The sequence below is a fragment of the Oryctolagus cuniculus genome, chromosome 9 (assembly GCF_051225735.1).
Source record: "Oryctolagus cuniculus isolate XC-2025 breed Fujian yellow rabbit chromosome 9, ASM5122573v1, whole genome shotgun sequence".
NCBI lineage: Eukaryota > Metazoa > Chordata > Mammalia > Lagomorpha > Leporidae > Oryctolagus > Oryctolagus cuniculus.
Window position 1 is genome coordinate 83,959,731 of NC_142875.1, and position 18,789 is coordinate 83,978,519.

At 48.4% G+C, this 18,789-nt stretch overlaps 1 protein-coding gene and 1 long non-coding RNA gene across 3 annotated transcripts in view; one reads left to right on the plus strand and one right to left on the minus strand.

Moving 5' to 3' along the window:
• The window catches only part of LOC149124646 (uncharacterized), a 49,879-nt gene extending 48,750 nt beyond the window's left edge, over positions 1-1,129 (minus strand). The window contains exon 1 of one of the 2 annotated variants that reach the window (XR_016213354.1): positions 769-1,129. This is a non-coding gene — a long non-coding RNA (uncharacterized LOC149124646). The remainder of the gene's footprint in view (positions 1-768) is intronic. The other variant, XR_016213353.1, reaches the window with a different exon arrangement.
• The window catches only part of HMGB1 (high mobility group box 1), a 157,827-nt gene that overhangs the window by 131,503 nt on the left and 7,535 nt on the right, over positions 1-18,789 (plus strand). The window lies entirely within an intron of this gene.

Genomic DNA, 18,789 nt, shown 5'->3' on the forward strand with positions numbered 1-18,789 from the left:
TAGTTGGTGTTTTCCCATTCTTAAGTGTTCATCTCTCTTATTTTCTAACCAAGCAATATGGTCTTTCTTAACTTTTTAATAATTTTTCCCATTTCCCCTTTTTGTGGAATAGCAAATGTGATGCAACATTTTTTAGACCACAAAATAAAACAGATATAACAGCTTTGTAAAAGAAAGGGAGAGAAACAGGAAAAGGGGAAAGGGTCATTTAGCTTGCTTGGTTCTTCAAATGAACAGGTAAATCCCGTAGCTGTTAGCTATTGAGTGGCACAAAGTTTATATATAGGTTGGTAGAAATCGCCAAGGCAGAATTCAGTTTTCAGCAACTCTCTGGGCAAGTACAAGTCCCAGCCCCTTCCCAGGGAAAGTGTGTGTGAAACCCAGTCCCATTAGGTCACCACTTAAGGATGTGTGTCCAGCCCCAGCTGTCACGGGCATTTGGGGAGTGAACCAGCAGATGGGGGGCATGTGTGTGTCTGCCTTTCAAATCAATAAAATAAATAAATAAAAATTAAAAGACGTGGATTTGACAGTGCCATCCTGTGCCAGATGGTTCTTTGTGCTCCTTGTGGAGGATGGTGCCGAGAGAAAGTACGAGGTGCACAAGGAGCCCTGTGTGCCTTGCGCAGGCCCAGCAGGCGAGGGGCACGGGCCTCTGGGTGTTAGCTAGTTAGGGTACAGATGTTGGCCATAGCTGAGAAGAGCCATTTCCTCACCTGCAAGGTGGGAGATCTCTCCCAAACAGACACCCATGCTTCCCACACTCACCTGCCTTGATCTCAGCCCGTGCGCCGCCTGGCTCAGCTCTCTCCTGGTCATGGCCCGTGTGTCCGCTTTTCTCTACCTAGAGAAAGGACTGGCATGACGGGAACTTGCTGATGGGGCTCTCCTTGCCCTGGTGTAGCAGGGCAGCTGGAAGGAGATCCCTGCCGGGGCTGTGCGCCCCGCCGCAGCCTGTGTCTGGGCAGCTCTCTTTCCTTCCCCAAGTGTGCCGTGGAGGTATTCGGATACGTCACTCCGCCCAGGCCCAGAGCTACAATGCTCAAGTCTGTTCCCTGGCGGACAGAACGTGGCCCAGCACTGCCCTGCAGGTCTTGGCAGCCAAGCAAGTGTTCGCTGCCATCTCTCTGGCCTTCGCCCTACCCTCTGCTGGAAAGGAGGAACCACCAAGCCTCTTCTAGCAGGGAGAGGCCTCCAGCAACCACAGTGGCCTTGCCGGTCCTGTCCAACAGGTTCCCCTGTTGTATGTTTTCTCTTGCTTCTGCAGCACCGAGAGATGAATACTTAAGCTATTTCCCGTTGCCAGCCTTCCCGGGCACTCAGACTCCCTACAGGGACAGCAGCAGTAGGATGCTCGGGGATGGACGACACCCCCCCCCCCAGTTCCCCTCCCCAGCCAGCAGTGCTGGTAGAATTCCATCGACCTCAGCACCCCTCCTGTGGCTGGCATTGGCTTGGACGTCCAACCTTGAAGGGACCGCAGCGAAGCAGACCAGCCTCTGCACCGCCCCTGCAGACCCATGGGCCATGGAGCTCCAGGGGACAGATGCTCTGAGAAACGCAACTGGGAGCAGGTCAGCAGATCAGCCAGGCCCGTCTCGTGCCTCGGAGGGCAGTACAAAGGGCCGTTTTGTGAGAGAATAGTGTTGCTTTACCACGTCCGCCTCTCGCCTTTAGGGGAGTAGCACACAACCTCCCTGTCTTTCCAACTTCTCCAGTTGGGCCTCTATGATCTGTCACAGTGCTTTTATATTAGAGTTCAGTGGAAAAGGCGTCAATAGGAATCATGAGTTCAAGCTGTAGCTCTGCCACAAGGTGATGCGTGATCCTATGGAAGGCATTGACCTCCTCTGGACCCTGCTGCTTCTGTGTGAAAGATGATGAGGGCTGGGGCTGATGATCTTAGTGGTTAAAGATGCCCGCATCCTGTACTGGAGTGTCTGGGTTCTCTCCCAGCTCCGGCTCCTGCTTCCTGCCTCCTGCCTCCTGCTTCCTGGCACTGTAGGTCCTGGGAGGCAGCAGATGATGGTTTAAATAGATGAGTCCTTGCTACCCATGTAGGAGCCTTGCATTGAGTTCCTGGCTTCTGGCTGTGGCCATGGCCCCAATCCCAACCATTTCAGGCATTTGGAGAATAAGCCAGCAACAGTGAGTTTTGTCTGTCTCTCTGCCTCTTAAATACAAGAAAAAATTTAATATTTATTTATTTGAAAGGCAGAGTTACAAAGAGGCAGAGAGAGAAGGAGAGAGGTCTTCCATCTGCTGGTTCACTCCCAAATGGCCGAGACAGCAGGAGCTGGGCCAGGCCGAAGCCAGGAGCCTGGAGCTTCTTCCAAGTCTCCCACATGGGTGCTGAGGCCCAAGGACTTAGGCCATCTTCTACTGCTTTCCCAGGCCATAGCAGAGAGCTCGATCAGAAGCAGAGCAGCTGGAACTTGAACCTGCGCCCATGTGGGATGCTGGCACTGCAGGGGGTGACCTTACCTGCTATGCCACAGCACCAGCCCCCAAAATACAAAAAATTTAAAACGAGAAGGTGGGGCAGGCATTTGGAGCAGGGATGAAGACACCTGGGTTCAAGTCCGGAATCTGCTTCGGATTCCTGCTTCCAGCTAATGCACAGCCTGAGAGGTGGCAGATGATGGCTCAAGTGCCTGGGTCTCTGCCACCCACATGGGAGATTCAGACTGAGTTCCAGCCACCCGGCTCCAGCCTGGTCCAGCCCTGGCTATTGCAGGCATTTGGAAAATGAACCAGTGAATGAACGATTTCTTTTTTTTTTTTTTTCTCTCTCTCTCTCTCCCCCCAATTCAAATAAAATGAAACTGCTTATCACTATGTTCTTAAATGTCAATCTTTAAATTACTACTTAGTAGTATAGTGAATAGCAAATAGTATTCAGAACACTCTTGTAAGATGATATTTTCCCCACAGGTGTGCCTAAGTGACTTTGGGCAGCATGAAGACACTCACTCACCCTACCTGTGCTTTTCGTTTTGAATACTCCTTCTTCTCCAGCTGTACGGCTGGCACAGCTCCTGGCTTTGCTTCTCTTTATAAATCCGCCGTTATTGAGACAATTTGATCTATTGATTTCTGGATTGTTCTTTGTTAGCCATCCCAGGAGCAACCTGGGCTCAGAAGAAGGTAGTATGTGCTGAAGGCAGGAGGGCCGTGGTGCCTGGTGCTTGTCTCCTGATGGTGGCCCACAGTCTGGTGGCTTGTGGGTGGCAGCAGAGTTGGTGGCTTTCGGCTGCCACCTCCAGCGCCTCCCAAGGTGCTTTTCCTATGTTCAAGAAGGGGATTTGGCCTCGGTCTTATATACACTGGAATCGCGCTCCAACGTCATGCTCTGTACCACATGAATGCTTAGGTCGCGTGCTTTGCACATTCCCACGGTTTGGAGAGGCCTTTGGGCTACTTCTCCTCTTGGCTGTTTGTCTCACAGAATTGAACATTGCACCACATATCTGTCTCCACTTCTGTGGCCTTGTTTACATGCTCAAAACAAATAAATGCACCCAAAGTGGATGATAAACCCTTAGACTCGTCCGGGTCCCTAGGAGAGACTAGCAGCTGGTGGGAGATAGAGGGAGAGGAACCTGCTAAAGATCCCACTTCAGGGTGAGGACAGGTAGCCGTCTGCTTCCCTGTGATTTTCAGGAGGAGGTTTTACAATGCTTGGGGCTGGACAGAGAAGCAGGGCGTTGACCACGAATGGCCTCAGCAGTTTGAATATCCTCTTGCGGGCAACAGGGAGTCCTGGAGAGTTTTTAAAGTCGGAGGATCTCTCGCCCATAATGTGATAGTGACTTTAGGAAGGTCACCTGGTGATTGCTAAGGCTGAGGCTGAGGGACGTCGGATAGAAACTGCTAGACTAAGCAGGAGGTGATGACATCAGAAATGGAGGGCCGTAGTGGAGACTAGAGACGTATGTTACAGAGGGTGAGTCCCCAGAACTGTGGGCAGACAGGGAGAGGGAGGGACCCATGCAGGACCCGGGTTCTGGGTCAGGCACCTGAGCTGGAAGTCCCCGGGAGGAGGCTCGAATGGGAGCATGAGGGTGACCACGACAGCCCAACTCCTGCTGCCTTAGAGCCACGCCCGTGTCTCTAAATCCCGGAGGGCTCCGAGGGACAAGGGACCACTCTCAGAGCGGAGCGGGTGTTCTGGGCTCATGTGACTCTCGCTCACCTTTGGGTATGGAGCGCGGCTGGGGTGCTACTACTCAGCCCTGCTCTGACCTATCATCTTTCCATTAGGACAATTTCCCCTCAATCATTGGCAAAGAACATCATTTTGAAAATTCACCACAATGACCCTGGAGGGAAGCACAATTTTCGTTCCAGCTGTTCTTTTGCTCCCTTTCAAGCTTATCTTTTTGTTACTGCTGTTTCCTGTGCCAAAGCCAGGAATAGTTAGGAGATGCACCTGCAAGGCGCTGGGGTAGAGGACCTGGGCTTGGGGGCAGCTGGACTGGAATTTGGATCCCTCGCTGGGTTAGCTTAGGTGGCCTAAAGTTCCTCATCTGTAAAACAAGGCAAAGAACACCCGCTCCAAAGACTTGCTGTGCAGCTTGTAATAAGCGAAAGCATTTGTGAGGCCCAGCAGATGGTAAATGCCCAATAAATATTAATGTCTGTCTCTCCCCGCGGTACGGACACTTACAGCACCAACGCGCTCCTGCTAATGAAGGAAACTCCTTGCTACCCTTACCTTTACCATCTTGCCTCTTGCAGTCAGCCTTTTGGTTTTCTGTTTTTATTTCCAAACAATGGAGAAAAGAGAGGAAGGGGAACAAGTCAGAATTTAACTTAGGAACTTTTCTAGGTAAGTAAAAGCGAAAGTTGGCCTGAAAGAGCGCCTTTTGAAATCCATGCATGCTTTTGCCATAATACATTTTCTGCAAACGTTTTGAAGATTCCCTCCTATACATGGACTTAAAACACTTTTGCACCAAAATGTGGGTGGGCATTGTGACCCAGTGGGTTAAGATGCCACTTGGGATGTGCCTGGGTTTGAGTGCCACCTCCACTCTGATCCAGCTTCCTGCTAATGTGCACTCGGCAGGCAGCAGGTGGTGGCTTCAGTACTTGAGTTCTTGTCACCCAGGTGGGAGACCCAGCCTGGCTTAAGCCTGGCCCAGCTCTGGCTCTTGTGAGCATTTGGAAGGATCTCCCTCTTCCTCTTCCTCTCCCTCTCCTGCTCTGCTTTTCAAATAAAAGCAAATAAACATTTTTTGAAATTGTACCAAAATAAGCTTATCTTTTCCCTGTATTCCCAGTAGCAGGACTGGCGTAGCGCGTCAGTCCCCTGAGTAAGACAGCAGCATCCTTCCTCCCAAGGGAGCATCAGCCTTGAGTGACGGAGGTCGGAACAGGGGCATGCTGGGAGTAGGGGTTTCTTCTTTGCCGAGAGACGGCAGATGCTTTTTGTCCCGTGGACTGACATGACTCTACCAGTCCAGGCCTTGAACTTAGAGTTCTCAGCTGTGTTGGGATTGGCACCTTGCTTTCGAAAAATGCCAGTCCTCTGCCTTGGGCCCTCTCCAGATCCTTCAGCAATGGGAACGAAGCATGGAAATTCTTTCTTATTACTCTTTCCAGATACACATAGCATCGAGCCCTTGCACTGAGGGCTTGCGGGCTCCCTCCGGCCATCTTCCTTGGGTGTTGGACAGACTCAGGAACATTTTTTTAGTGGAACACTTTCTGGCCCTGGCTGCTACTTCGGCAGCCTTTCCCCCTTTCCCTCCTTGGCATTCTTCTCTGCTGTTGTTCTAGCCGCTCCTCTGCTAAGCTCATTTGTGTTCTTTTGCTCCATCTGAAAATCCCAGAGGAAAAAAAAATAGAAAGTGCAGTTCTGGCCACTGGAGAATGTATAGCTTCATAAAAATGTTCTTGGAATGTTCTCACTGTCGTTAATTAACGTACGCCTGGTTCTTGGAGACAACTTGTTACCATAGAATCCTTAGGTCAAGACATACCTGGGAGAAGTTAATCTTTATTTCCTAGGGTAAAGAGGAGAGAGAGAGACAGAGAGAGAGAGGGAGACAGGGTTCAATACTCTAATATTACACCTCTTTTAAAAGATATAGGCAGAGACCCAGGGAAAACAGTTTCACAAAAATCCATTCTTCTTCTTGGGATGAGTTTATTGATTTCTTTAGTTACTATTTTCTCCTGAACTGTTGAATAAGTGCCTTTTGATGCCTGGACTTGAGAGAAGAAAAAGTTTTCCCCAAAGCCACTTGGCACGCATAATAACCCGAGGAAGAAGGTGCCTTAGGCACGTGCTGATTGTGGAGCAGGAGCCATTATTGAGACAGGAGGGAGGGGAGGAGCAAAGGGGGGCGAGGGGGCAGGTGGGAAGTGACCACACAGAGAACCACAGCCATGGATGAGGCAGCCAGGATGAATGAAGCCTTCAGGTCGGCCTGGCTCTTCCTTGGTTCTACCAGCCCTACCCAGGGGATCCACGTCACCCACACGGTTCCCCTGAATTCTGGGGTAGCTTCATGCAAATCTAAACTGGTTTCATCCGTAAGTAAAATCTAGCCCGAATGTCTTGAATTCGGTAAGCACATATTTTTATGTAAAAGTGAATGTCCTGTACAAGAGAACAGTGCATCTTGAAGGAGTTCATGAACTTTCGTGATGCCTGGCAGAACACAGGAAAGCATGTGTTTCTTTTTGAAAGACAGAGAAAGAGGTCTTCCATCCGCCGGTTCACTCCCCAATTGGCCGCAACGGCCAGAGCTGCGCCAATTTGAAGCCAGGAGCTTCTTCCAGGTCTCCCACGTGGGTGCAGGGGCCCAAGGACTTGGGCCATCTTCTACTGCTTTCCCAGGCCACAGCAGAGAGCTGGATCAGAACAGGAGCAGCCAGAACTCTAACCGGCATCCATATGGTATGCCGGCGCCTCAGGCCAGGGCTTTAACCCACTGTGCCACAGCGCCAGCCTCGTAAAAAAAGTGTATGTTTCAACCTCAAAGGCACCTTTGCGGCTGGCATTGTGGCATAGTGGATAAAGCTAGCACCCATGACGCCAGCATCCCATATGGGTGCCAGTTCAAAAGGCCCAGCTGCTCCACTTCTGATCCAGCTCCTTGTTAATGGCCTGGGAAAAGCTTGGGTCCCTTCCACCCACATGAGACCCAGAAGAGGCTTCTGGCTTCAGCCTGACCCAGCCCTGGCTATTGTGGCCATCTGAGGGAGTGAACCAACAGATGGAATATCTGTTTCCGTCCCATCCACTGTCTCTGTAACTCTGACTTTCAAATAAGTAAATCTTTAAAAAAAAAAAAAAAAAGATTTGTTGTTACACAAATGCCCCCATTTAGGAAATGTGTGTTTTGTTTTGACTTTAAAGATGCTTATTAAGATATATGGATTAAAATATAACTTTTTGAAGGTAAGTATTGTGAGATATAGGGTTAAGCCACTGCTTGGGACAATCACATCCTGTATTAAAGAGCTTGGGATCAAGGACCTGAGACAGCTTCCTGCTACTGCACCCGGGAAGCAGCAGAAGATGGCCCAGGTCCTTGGGCCCCTGCACCCGCGTGGGAGACCCAGAGGAGGCTCCTGGCTCCTGGCTTCGGATCAGCTCAGCTCTGGCCATCGCGGCCATTTGGGGAGTGAACCAGTGGATGGAAGACCGTTCTCTCTCTCTCTCTCTTTTTCTGCCTCTGCCTCTCTGTAACTCTGCCTTTCAAATAAATAAATCTTAAAAAAAAAAAAAAGAAATTCAGTTAAAACAACAGCTGATGAGAACCCTCAGATAGGTACCAGTTGGTTCTGACCAACAAAAATGATCATCTGTTTTGCTGCATATCCCTGTGTCCAGCGTGCTAGGACGTGATTTAATCTATAAAAGGAAGGCAGCTCTAGACATAGTTTATTAGAATGGAATATCTGGTCTGCTGCTTGTGATGCCTCCCTCCCATGTCAGAGCACTGGTTGAAGCCCTGGCAGCTCCACTTCCCATTGGGCTCCCCGCTAAAGCACCTGGGAAGCACCTGAAGCCAGGAGCCTGGGACTCCATACAGGTCTCCCATGGGGTTAGCAGGGGCCTAAGCTCTTAGGGCCATCACATTAGCAGGAAAGTGGACTGGAAGCCGCGGCGCCGGGGCCTCTGTCCCAGGCACTGTGATGCAGGCATCCCAGACTGGGGCTTCGTCCGCTGCTCCACATTCTTGCCTCAGTGATCAGCTCCACGTAGAGGGGTTGTATGCGGCCAGGATCAGCTGGGAAAGCAGCAGAAGATGGACCAAGTGCTTGGGCCCCTCCAACCCATGTGGGAGATCCAGGCTCCTGGCTTTGGCCATTCCAGCCATTTAGGGAGTGAACCAGTGGATGGAAGACCTCTCTCTACCTCTTCCTCTCTGTCAGTCTGCCTTTATAATTTTTTAAATAAATAAATGCATACAATTGACCACAAACAATATGACAGGTGTGGCACAGAAATCTAACATCCCCTTTACATTCAGTGAACATTTGTTGAGTCCCTGGGACAGGCAGAGAATGCTGGAGAAGCAGAGACGAGAAAGCTCACATACTATGCAAGACATTTATATAGGTTATAAAAGCACAGAATTAGGTATTGTTGTTATATTTATAACACTATAAAAGTCATTAGATAAGTGCAAGCAAAAGTCACCAGGAATTCAGGACTAAAAGAAAGCTCAGCGAGTTGAGACGTGGACAAGATTGGGAGGCTTTGGGAGAACGGGTTGAATTTTAGTAGCAAAGGTAGGGGGAGGACACTGCCGGGCAGAGAAACAGCACAGCCAGGAGCTCCAGGAAAGTCCAAGGTCCAGTCTGGCGATTAGAAGGGCAATGGGAGGGAAAGCCAGGGAGAAATTTTGCCGCACGAGGGAGGATCTTGGAAGCCTGGTGAAGCTGTGGTAGTTAAATGGATTTTTTATGCATTAGGAAAATCATGATACCAGTTTTTAGAAATAATCTAAAATAAACACCTGACAGCTGTTAATCATTTACAGTGTTCCAAGTGATGTACATATAAGCTCAGTTCTTTGTGTATATGAGGCCATTTAAACTCAGAGCCTACCCCTGTTGTTTTTAAAGATTTATTTGTTTATTAAAAGGATAATTACAGAGAGAAGAGGAACAGACAGAGCTCTTCCAACCGCTGCTTCACTCCCCAAATGACTGCAAAAGATAGAGCTGGACCAGGCCAAAGCCAGGAGCCTGAACTCCATTCAGGTCTCCCACATCAATGGCTGGGACCCAAGTACCTGGGCCATTTTCCACTGCTTTCCCAGGTGCATTAGCAGGGAGCTGGATTGGAAGTGGAGCAGCCAGGACTTGAAGTGGTGCTCATACAAGAATGCAGCGTTGCAGGCACTGGCTCAACCTGGATACCACACAACGCTGGCCCGTACACACCCCCACCCTCACCCCTTGAAAGGGGATTAGCATCTGCTTTCCAGGAGCAGCTGAGGCTCAGAGAGCTTAATTTACTTTGCCCAAGGTAACACAGCTAGGAAGCACCAGAATCAAGCTTTTCACCAGATCTGCTTCCAGAGCCTCCATTCTTACCCACATATTAATAAGTACCAGAAGTAGCACTGGGACAGTAGAAACGGAAGAGTAAAAATAAAACAAAATGATTCAAAAAGTGTTGTGATGGGGCCGGCACTGTGGCGCAGTAGGTTAATTCTTCGCCTGTAGCACCAGCATCCCATATGTGTGCCAGTTCTAGTTCTGGCTGTTCCACTTCCGATCCAGCTCTCTGCTATGGCCTGGGAAAGCAGTGGAAGATGGCCCAGGTCCTTGGGCCCCTGCACCCGTGTAGGAGACCCAGAAGAAGTTCCTGGCTCCTGGCTTCGGATGGGCTCAAATCCAGCTGTTGCAGCCAGATGGGGAGTAAACCAGCGAATGGGAGACCTTTCTCCCTGTGTCACCCAGGTCACACCCCCCGTCTGTAACACTCTCCTGTCTGTAACTCTACCTCTCAAGTAAATAAATAAAATTCTTTTTAAAAAAAAAGTGGGTGACATAGATGTTACAGGATTTGATGAGAGAGGGAAGAGAAAGGTGGAAGGATCCAAAACAACTCATAATTTGAACTGGTGTGGGAAAATAGGCTAGGACAGACAGCAAGAAAGAGTGGTATCCAGGGCAAATTTGGAATCTGCACACACCAGTGAGAGCAGGGCCTGGGCATCTGGAGGCCAGCCTGGAGCCTGGGCTGAAATGGAGACTTGGATCATTCACACCGTGATCCCGGCAGCATACAACCCCTCTACGTGGAGCTGATCACTGAGGCAAGGATGTGGGGCCAGCATCGTGGAGCAGCGGACGAAGCCCCAGTCTGGGATGCCTGCATCACAGTGCCTGGGACAGAGGCCCCAGTGCCGTGGCTTCCAGTCCACTTTCCTGCTAACGCATTCTGCTAATGTGCGGCTGTAAGTGCTTAGGCCCCTGCTAACCCCATGGGAGACCTATATGGAGTTCCAGGCTCCTGGCTTCAGCCTGGCTCAAGTCACATCCCCTATACCCCCACCTGCCACCACCCACTATTGTGGGCATTTGAGGAGTGAACTAGCAGATGGAAGATATCTTTTCCTTTCTCTCTCTCTCTCTTTCTCTTTCTCCTCTCTCTCTCTCTCTCTCTCTCTCTCTCTGCCTTTCAACTAGATGAAAATAAACATTTTTAAATAATTAAATAAAATATCTGGACTAGGGACCAGTTATGTGGAAAGCAGCACTAGCCATTAAAGAACCACAGTAGTGATGGGAGGTAGAAAGAGTCTCTTAGGCGCACATTGGTACCTGTCTTTCTAAGTTGCCTGGTCATGATACAGACACCTGTACCTTAGAGCTATGATAAATATGCATATTCATCCTCGTGGGGATATTTCTTTATAGGGAGGAGGACAGAGTAACAAAGTACGAATTTTTATTTATTTATTTATTAAGATTTATTTGTTTATTAGAGAGGCAGAGAGAGAGAAAGACTATCTTCCATCTGCTGGTTCATTCCCCAGATGGCCGCAACGGACTGAGCCAGGCCAATCTGAAGCCAGGAGCCTGGAGTTTCTTCTGGGTCTCCCACCCGGGTGCAGGGGCCCAAGGACTTGGGCCATCTTCTACTGCTTTCCCAGGCCATAGCAGAGAGCTGGATCGGAAGTGGAGCAGCCAGGATTCGAACCAGCGCCCATATGGGATGCCAGCACTGCAGACGATGGTTTTACCCACTGTGCCACAGCGCCAGCCCCAAAGTAGGAATTTTTTTAAGAACTCCAAATCTTAGGGTCTTCTATGAACAACATTCTTCCCTTAAAAATTGGGGTTTTTTTTTGTTCCTAATTACAGAATACAGCATATTGACAGTAAACAGCTTGGGAATTAATGAAAAATATAAGCAGAAAATAATGATTACCTTCCACCAAAAATAAATCCTATTGACGGTTTTTTATATATCTTTCGGTCTTTTTTAATTCACACATACACTTTATTTTCAATCCAGAGATCCTTCTGAAAAGAGTTTTTCTTATAATAGTATGTGTAGTTTCTCATGGTATTAAATTTAGTATTTGTAACCATTTGGTAGTGGCATATATTAATCCATCCTAAAGAGGGACTGAGGGGCTGGCACTGTGGCACAGCAGGTTAAAGTCCTGGTCTGCAGTGCCTGCATCCTATATGGGTGCCGGTTCAAGTCCTGGCTGCTCCACTTCTGATCCAGCTCTCCGCTATGGCCTGGGAGAACAGTAGAAGATGGCCCAAATCTTTGGGCTCCTGCACCCACTTAGGAGACCTGGAAGAAGCTTCTGGCTCCCTGGCATTGGATTGGCATAGCTCCAGCCATTACAGCCATTTGAGGAGTGAGCCAGTGGATGCAGGCCCTCTCTCTCTTTCTCTCTCACTAACTCTGCCTTTCAAATAAATAAATAAATCTTAAAGAGAGAGAGAGAGAGACAGAGGGAGTGAAATTCATTGATCCAAGCCTCTCTGGTTGGACAAGGTCGTTTCCATGTTAAAAGTAAGGCTGCAATCATATTCTTATGCATCCCTTCCTGCTTATTTTACTTGTTTCTCGTTATCTTCTTCATCTTTCCTAGGAGCACAATCACTGGGCAGATGCTGTGAATGTTTTCAAGGCACAGTCTCGTTTTGGAACACGACTGTCAATTTGCTGGTAGTATTTATGTTTGAATAGACGAAATTGTGCTGTCCCCTTCCTGCTTCCTTATTTCCATTCTTGGAAGTCAAAAGGTGACTTCAGAGCAGGTACCAACAGCTACCTTTCAGAAAAAAAAAAGCATGCAGGTTTGGTGTTGTCATTGCCTTCACGAACAACAGAGATGGGTGCCGGTTTACCTCTTACTTGCCCCCATGAACTGCCTTGAGCTTCTGTTTCTTTGTTTGTTATTTGAAAGGCAGGGAAAAGACAAGGAGAGGTCTTCCATCTGCTGGTTCACTCCCCAGATGGCCACAATAGCCAGGGTTGGGCTGAAGCCAGGAGCGCTAAACTCAATCTGGGTCTCCCCATATGAGAGGCAGGGGCCCAGGGTGTGTGTGAAGAGGAAGCCGGGGTTGGACCCAGGGTCAGGACTTGAAAACAGGCACTCTGCTATGGGATGCAGGCATCCCAAATGGCATGCATTTGTTTTTTTAAAACAAAGGGCCTGGTACCTTGGATGGTGGGGCTGCCATACCATTGGGTCCAGCTCCTCATTGGCAGAGGACTCCTGCGCTGCTGGCCGCTGGCTGGTTAGGTGGAAAGTTCTCCTAGAATTTCTCCTCTAGGCTGCCAGGACTTGCCGGCATCATTTCAGCGGCTCCTGGAGGGCTCTGGCCTGGACCACTCCTTCTCCTTGTGGGCCTCCTCAGGCTGGGAAGCCACTCCCCTTTCCCGTCTTCAGAGCCTTTCTCTGGGCTTGGGACAGGCCCTCGGTGTTGACGCCGGGTGCCTTGGGTGTGCAGGGGAGTGCGGCTGCAGGCCCTGGGTGCTGAGCTTCTGTCCTGGCCTCTGTCCCATGCAATGGGCCTCAGCACCTGCACTTGTAAATCAAGGCTGATGTTACCCTGGACGGGAGGTGGGGCTGCTTTAACAGCGCTGTAATCCAGTGTGGTGCCAGATTCAGGGCCGACTGATGCCTGGGGAAGTGAATTTAAAATATTGAGAAAATCAGCATCACACTCCATCACTTTCAGGATAGATGTTGTTTCATGATTTTTTTTTTTTTTCAAATTGTGTATCTGCAAACAGAACGTGTCCTATTCAAAAACCTTGAACGTCAAGGCCGAAAGCCATGCATTTTAAGCTTGTGTCAGGATTGCCATTGTGGTAGGAGGTATATTCAGGTGGGGAAATGTGGTAGCTTCCTTACTTTATTAGCTCAGCTAATTATTGCACAGTCTTGTGGCTTAGTGGAGAAAACGTTACTTGGGAGTCAGAACTGGGTCAGCACTGTCGCGCTCTCCGTAGCTGTGTGACCTTGGACGACTTAATGGATCTCTCTGAGCCTCCTTAACATTTTCTGGAAGAGATAAGCATCCCGGCCTCATAGGATTGCCGCGAGGATTAAAAGAAGCATTCTTTGTGTGGTGCATGGCATACGGGATAGGCCTGGGAGATAGGCTCCTTGTTTTGGTCTTTTGTGTGGGCCACAAGGCCGCCTGTGCAGCACAGCCAGGCTCTCTCTGGTACCCCCGTGACGTCGATAAACAGGGTTGTAGTTCTCCTCCAAGGCACCCTTTTCATTCAGAGTTTCGCTTCTTAGAAAAGGAATTTGTGATCAAGATGATTTCACAGCAACAGCTCATAACCCAACGCGGGGGCTGGAAATGCAAATGTCTACAGGGTCCAAACAGGTGCCAGTGCGGGGTCTCTGAGAAGTCAAGTACACCACTTAGGGTACGGTGGGGACTGTGGCGAACCGGGAAAACACAGCGCCTTGAGGGAGGCAGCCACCATTCACTTCAGCTCCCCCCACTGGATCCGGCCTTATCAGAATTTCTCATTTCTCAACCGAAGCCAAATATTTGGATTTTTTTTCAATGTGAAAATGTCCAACCCTTTTTGACACTTCCTTGGCCAAATGAAGCATCCCCGGATCAGATGAGGCTGAAAGGATGCCTGTTTGCACTGGGCCAGCCCCGCGCAGCTCAGCTCTCTGATGGTCACCGCAGGCTCCTGAGAAAAACCTCCCAAGGTATCCCGAGCAGGCGCGCTTTTAAAATTACTATTTTGCAGCAAAAATACACGTTAAGCACCGAATACAGAGCTCCAATAATAAGGGAAATTTCCACTTACTGAAGAGAAGGGCCATCGTTTTCACAAGGCGTTAAACACCAGGACCGCAGGAAGGAACGGGGCAAAATTGGCAAGTAGGTGGCGTTCCATTTCCCCTGCTTTGTCTGGTTGTTTAACCAAAACCGTTCATCAGACATTTATTCCTTTTCTGAAAAATGGCTTCATCGAGATGTAGTTCACACACCACACCATTTACCCATTTCAAAATGTACAGTTCCACGGTCTTTGGCGTGTTCAGAAGGTTGGGCAGCGATTACTATAATGTAATTTTAGAACATTTTCATCTCCCTGTAAGAAACCCCATACCCATTAGCAGGCACTCCCCATCCCTCCAAACCCTACAACTGCCAGTCCACTTTGCGTCTTTATACAATAATTTCCTTTTCTGGACATCTCATAAAGGACATTGACATTGACAGTGGTCTTGGGGTGTCAGGCCTCCCACTTCACCTGTTCCATCCATGCTGTAGTAGGTACTGTACTGCCCTCCTCTCACTTGTCAAAGAACATTTAATTGTAGGGATAGGCCACATTTTATTTATGCACTTGTCAGTTGATATAATGGCATCTTAACTGCTAATTAATTAATTTTATTTATTTAATTCGAAATGCAGAAAGAGAGAGAGAGAGAGAGAGATATCTTCTACCCATTAGTTCAGTCCCCAAATGCCTGCAACAGCCAGGGCCAGGCCAGGCCAAGCCAACACCGGAATCCAGGAACTCCATCCAGGTCGCCCACGTGGGTGGCAGAGACCCAGCAACTTGAGCCATCTCCTGCTGCCTCCCAGAGTGAGGCCCAGCCGGAAGCTGGAATTGGAAGCAGAACCAGGACTGGAACCCAGATCCTCTGGTGTGGAATGGGGGCATCCCCAGTGCTGTCCTACCCTCAGCCAAATGTCCACCCCCTACACATCTGCTTTATTTTTGCGGTTTTCTTCTTCTCCACGTACGGTGTACACACTCACAAGAACAGGTCTTCCCTTTGTTGGGCACAGCACTTCCTCACTAGCCAGCAGACAGCAGAATATTTAAATTCTCGAGAAAGGCTTGGTACAGGTGATAGCTCTGGGGCCGTTTTCTCAGCCATCCGTGCTGCTCACAACAGAAGCTGCTGTTCTCCCCGCTCCACGCCACACTGGGGTGGAAGACCCAGGCCGGTGGTGGGGAGCCCTTGACTGGCTTCGGGGAAGGCGGCCCTGGTGGCTGGAGCACCACCTCTCTCCCTCCGCCTCTGCTCTTTGTGCCTGTTCCTTTCGTCTCCTTTCAAGTTTGATATGATAGTCCTGCCCCCTCGTCAGTGCTGGGGAGAGGGAGCAATGGCCTGAGCCGGCTCGGCTCGCAGGGGTCCCCGCAGGGTGACCCGGGTACAGAGCGGGTATGCGCTTGCGGTGCCCACCGCCAGTCTAAAATTCACACACCTCCCTCTCTTCTTACCCTGCATTCCTCGCTCCTTGATTTTCACCACCCCGAAAAGCACAGAACATAGTTCTCGGTGCTTGTGCTCCTCGGTGTGGCTGGCGGCATCAGACATTCGGGTTTACTGTTTCTTACTCCTTTTCAGAACCTGGCCCTGTCTGTGAAGCAGACCAGAGAATTCACTCAGCATGGCTTTAGGACTTGTTGCATTGGGAAGGAATCAATATCCTTCAGCCAGTGAGAGCTCAGAGCCCCCTGGCTGTGTTTGGTACATTTTTTTTTTTTTTTTTTTACATTAGAGTTCAGTTTCAAAAGCCTGTTGGAAGCAGACATTCTTGCAACTTTCTGTGATAAATTCTTATTTGGCTTGCCAGAGTTCGCTGTAGCCAACAAGGAACAACCTTGACCTCCCTGGGAACTGGTCCCTGCTAAGACTGGAGCCTCTTCTCACTCCCCTAACTCTGCAGCCCCCTTTAGAAGTTAGATGAATGAGGTACAGTTGGCATCTATCCTCAATCTTAGCAGCTTACATTAAATAAATTTGTAATGAAGGGACTTCAAAAAGTTCATGGAAATGCATATTATGAAAAAAATCAATTTCAAAAATTTTTGCACCAAAATAAACATCTTTTAATTCCATTTTTCACAAACTTTTTTCCCCAATTTTTTTTTATTTATTTGAGAGGTAGATGGATCTCTCACACTGGTTTTTTGACCCAAGTGTTCACAGTGGCCAGGGGTTGGGTCAGAATGCATCTGGAAGCCAGATACGAAATCCAGGTCTCCTATACAGGTAGCAGGGACTCGGGTTCCAGAGCCATCACCCACTGCCTCCCAAGGACCACACTGACAAGAAGCTGGAATTAGGAGCTGGAGCCAGGAATTGAACCCAGGCACTCTGATTTGGAACATGAATATCTTAACCACCACTAGGCCTATTGCCCACCCCTGCCATGTACTTTTTGAAGTTCGCTTTGATTTTCTTTTCCTGCTTCCTAATTTATAGACTCAAAAAAGTAGACCCAAAGATGGAAAAGGAAGATTAAAACAATGGTTTGCCACAAAATCGCTTTCAGTTAATGAATTTGTTTATTCAACAGACTTTATTTGAGGCCTTGCTATATGCCAGGCTCTGTGCTAGGTCCCTGGGATACAAAGAGAAGCTAGGGTCCCCACAGTGCAGTAGGCCAAGCAGACATGTAACTGGGTAATTACAATGGTAAGTATAGTAATTAATGTGCAAGATATTGTAGCCTTGCGCTTCACCTGCCCCAGAGGGGATCAAAGGCAGGCATGAACCGTATTAACGAAGCTCTGTAATTCAGTCAGCGAAATTGGGTACTGGAGAGGTTATTTGGGCTTTTTCAATTAGATAACTTTGTAATTTGGGGGAAAACACCCAATAACGTTGAAATAAAATATATCTCAATTTCTGGTTAATCATGTGGAAGGAAATGTTCTAATATCATGAGTTAATGAGTGTCCTGACTGGAAGATTAGGGCTAGAAGTTGTAGGGTCTATTTCAAAATGCATTTCCTTTTTGTGTCCTTCCTTGCCTATACCAGAGAAAAACAAGTATAACAAATGAAATGCCTGCATTAGAGGTTTTAACTCTTCTTTCTCAAATGGCTTCTGTTATATTTGGGATAGATAAAGGTCCCCTCACCAGACTAGAGGGACAATAGGACTGTTTGAGGTGAGGATGGGGGTGGCAGAGTACCCAAAAGAAGACTTAAAAAACCCTCAAGGTTAACTACTTTTGAGGTATTCTAGATTGCAGGAGTCAAAGGGTCTGTATAACATAATTACGCTTTTTTTGAAAAATTCAATTTTATAAGACTCTTGTGGGTGCCTCTAATTTATAAATGAGAAAACTGAAGCATAAAGAGGTTTAAAACCTTTCCCAAAATCATACAATTAGTTACTACTAGCAGAGCTGGGATTTGAACCTGTGTCTGTTCGGTTTTAGTGCCTCTGACTCACCATCCATCCTGCCAAAACAGGAACCGTGTGTGGGCCCACTGCTCACCTCTTGTCCTGTGGCCTTGCATTGACCCTGGTAGGAAGGAGCAAACTGGCATATACCACTGGCAGTGTGTAGACCAGCACAAATATGGTAAATATTGATGATGTCATATTCAAGTAATAGGCAAATTGCAATATGGATGCATTGAAAGTATCTTTTTTTAAAGATTTTTATTTATTTATTCGAAAGTCAGAGAGTTACACAGAGATGAGAGGCAGAGAGAGTCTTCCATCCGATGGTTCACTCCCCAATTGACTGCAACAGCCAGAGCTGTGCTGATCCGAAGCCAGGAGCCAGGAGCTTCCTCCGGGTCTCCCACACGGGTGCAGGGGTCCAAGGACTTGGGCCATCTTCCACTGCTCTCCCAGGCCACAGCAGAGAGCTGGATGGGAAGAGGAGCAGCTGGGACTAGAATCTGCGGCCATATGGGATGCTGGCGCTTCAGGCCAGGGCGTTAACCTGCAAGTATCTTAATCATTCTAATCAATAGCTTATGATAGAAGGTATTAAAAAGATCAGATGGGATTGAAATAAATATCAAGATTTAACTTAAGGGGGCGGCACTGTGTCACAATGGGTTAACACCCTGGCCTGAAGCACTGGCATCCCATGTGGGCGCTGATTCTAGTCTCGGCTGCTCCACTTCCCATTCAGCTCTCTGCTGTGGCCTGGGAAAACAGTGGAAGATGGCCCCCCTGCACTGGTATGGGAGACCTGGAGGAAGCTCCTGGCTCCTGGCTTTGGATCAGGGCAGCTCCGGCCGTTGCGGCCAGTTGGGGAGTGAGCCATCGGATGGAAGACATCTCTCTCTCTCTCTCTCTCTCTCGCTCTCTTTCTCTCTGCCTCTCTCTCTGTGTAACTCTGACTTTCAAATAAATAAATAAAAATCTAAAAAAAATTTTAACTTAAGAATAAAATTTGACTAGCAGGGAGAGGTAAGTATACTTGAAAATAACACAAAAGTTAACTTTAGATGTTGAGTTTTTAAACACTGGGTGTGCATTATATCAATTTATAAAGTCTTTAATATTATAGTCTTTTTCATGTGCATATATG